The sequence below is a fragment of the Cololabis saira genome, chromosome 20 (assembly GCF_033807715.1).
Source record: "Cololabis saira isolate AMF1-May2022 chromosome 20, fColSai1.1, whole genome shotgun sequence".
In the NCBI taxonomy this organism is placed as follows: Eukaryota; Metazoa; Chordata; class Actinopteri; order Beloniformes; family Belonidae; genus Cololabis; species Cololabis saira.
In genome coordinates this window covers 4917199-4920561 of record NC_084606.1, presented here as the reverse complement: position 1 = coordinate 4920561, position 3363 = coordinate 4917199, and positions in this window count along the sequence as shown.

Here is a 3363-nt window from a genome sequence, read left to right as displayed (position 1 = left end):
GTAACGTTCAAGCACCCTTAGTTTCACAGTCTTTGCAACAGTTTTAACTTTGCGTGCTTTGAGTGCTTCTTTCTTTACGGAGTTTTCAGTGTCTGTTTACGGCAAACACATAGTCGAGCCCATATATGTCTATGGTCGAGCCATATCTGACTCCGGGTTACCCCAAATGACAGTCTCAAAAGTCAATAATAGTCTGGGAGAGAGCGGGGAGAGAGAGCGAGAGAGAGAAAGAAAAAGAGAGAAGGAAAGAACTAAAAGTAGAGAGAAAAAATAAAAAAAGAAGTCATCCCTCAAGCGGAATAAGTTGCGAAGCTGGCAACTTCAGGACATGGCAACGCTACTCACAACTTCATCCAGGGGAGGAGGATGACGAGGACGGGGAGGAAAGATGATGGAAGAAGGACTCAGCCTCTTTAGGAGAACTGAAGAATTTTGGCTTTCCCTCCACCATCACTCTCAACTTGGCAGGATACATCAGAGAGTACTTCATGTCCGTGGCACGGAGAGACTTTTTGACAGCGTCAAACTGCCGCCGTTTCTTCACTAACCCAGCGCTGAAATCAGGATACACATGGATACGCGCACCCATATGGATGAGCTCACCTTTCATCCTGGCCAGCCGTAAAATCTTCACTTTGTCCTGGAACTGCAGAAACTTGACCAGGATGGGTCGGGGAGGAGCGGAGCTGGTGTTGGAGCTGAAGGTGGGAGTGCGATGGGCTCTTTCAATGACCGGTGCCGCTGAAAAGTTGTCTTTTCCCAGAAGTTGAAGAATCAGCTGGCTCATGAAGGCGATCACGTCTCCCCCTTCTTTATGCTCTGGAATACCGATGAACCGCAGGTTGGACGACCGGCTTCTGTTCTCGGCTTCCTCGGCTTTATCCCTCAGGTAGATGTTCTCTTTTTCCAGCACTTGCACTCGTTTTGTCAAATCACTGAGGTTGTCTTCATTAGCGCTCACACGCTGTTGGACCTCCGATATTTGTTCACACATTGTTGATAATGATCCCTGAATGTTGATCAGACCAGTTTGGATGGTCTCAATTTTACTGTCAAAATGAGCCGTCATATCAACTTTGACTTGTTGAATGGCTTGCCAGATTGAATAGAGGTCGACCTTCTCCGCCATGCCGCTGTACAAACAATTCCCTCACTACAGGAGACCAGGTAACTCCACAGTAGGGCTTAACAATGGCTAAAACGACAGTAAACAAATCTAGTCGATAACCTTATATCTGTGCACTTTGGTGAGGGTTTTAAAGAGGTTTAAGCAGCCCAAATTAATGCAGCAATCTGGAGTCTGCAACAGACGCTCACTCAGATGTGGCCATCTTGATGGCAACTGATTAAAAGCCAGTCATTCCCCATTTACCTAATCTTTCAAATGTCCAACTTTACAGGAAAAAAAGAAACATATTACAGAGATTTTTTACAGGATCTTTTCGTCATGCCCGCCTTTTTCAAAACATGTAAGTCACTAACTCCACCACCAAACCCCAGCAGCATTAACACCAGACCCCACTAGCTCCACCACCAGACCCCAGGAGCTTCCAACACCAGACCCCACTAGCTCCACCACCATACCCCAGCAGCATCACCACCAGACCCCAGGAGCTTCCACCACCAGACCCCAGGAGCTTCCACCACCAGACCTCAGGAGCTTCCACCACCAGACCCCAGGAGCTTCCACCAGACCCCAGCAGCATCACCACCAGACCCCACTAGCTCCACCACCAGACCCCAGCAGCATTACCACCAGACCCCATCCACCACCAGACCCTACTAGCTCCACCACCAGACCCCAGCAGCATTACCACCAGACCCCATCCACCACAAGACCCCACTAGCTCCACCACCAGACCCCAGCAGCATCACCACCAGACCCCATCCACCACCAGACCCTACTAGCTCCACCACCAGACCCCAGGAGCTTCCAACACCAGACCCCACTAGCTCCACCACCAGACCCCAGCAGCATCAGCACCAGACCCCAGGAGCTTCCACCACCAGACCCCAGGAGCTTCCACCACCAGACCCCAGGAGCTTCCACCACCAGACCCCAGGAGCTTCCACCACCAGACCTCAGGAGCTTCCACCACCAGACCCCAGGAGCTTCCACCACCAGACCCCAGCAGCATCAGCACCAGACCCCAGCAGCATCACCACCAGAACCCAGGAGCTTCCACCACCACACCCCAGGAGCTTCCATCACCAGACCCCAGGAGCTTCCACCACCAGACCCCTCTAGCTGCACCACCAGACCCCAGCAGCATCCCCACCACACCTCAGGAGCTTCCACCACCAAACCCTAACAACAACTCAACAACCTCAAAAACCCGGCTCACCTGGAGCCACCCAAAGACCCGGCTCACCGTCCGAACCCGGGGACACGCTTTTAAGCCCCCCACCGACCGGCCACTGGAGTGAAAGAGCCAGCCCTTGGGCCTGGAGGACCAGGGCCCTGGTACCATAAACACCCAGACGCTCCTAGCACCATGGACAGCACTCTGTCAGATGCTCAAGCGCATATTGTTTTTTACTCATGTTCTGGTTTCAGGACCACAATAAAAACACAATAAAAGCTGAACAGGGTTCCATGGTGTAATGGTTAGCACTCTGGACTTTGACCCCAGGAGCTTCCACCACCAGACACCACTAGCTCCACCACCAGACGACAGCAGCATCACCACCACACCTCAGGAGCTTCCACCACCAGACCCCAGGAATTTCCATCACCAGACCCAAGGAGCTTCCATCACCTGACCCCAGGAGCTTCCATCACCAGACCCCAGGAGCTTCCACCACCAGACCCCACTAGCTGCACCACCAGACCCCAGCAGCATCACCACCACACCTCAGGAGCTTCCACCACCAGACCCCAACAACAACTCAACAACCTCAACAACCCGGCTCACCTGGAGCCACCCAGAGACCCGGCTCACCGTCCGAACCAGGGGACCCGCTTTTAAGTCCCCTACCCCCCTCCCCCCCACTGTGTGGCGGAGTCACATCCTGGTTATACAGCAGTGTGGCGCAGCGGAAGCGTGCTGGGCCCATAACCCAGAGGTCGATGGATCGAAACCATCCTCTGCTACTTAAGAGATCCTCTCATACATGAGATGTGAGAGATTAACTGAAATCTATCCAGAGCTTTTTGGAAACAAGAAAGTGGATGTATGATCTATGAACATACTGCACTGACTGTTGATGAAAATGCATTTAATCAAAATGAGGATGAAAATATGTCTCAACCTAATAAAGTAAAACCAACCATTTTAAAATAAAGACTCTAAATTGTCTATTTCTGAAGATTCACACACACACACACACACACACACATACACACACACACACAGCTGACAG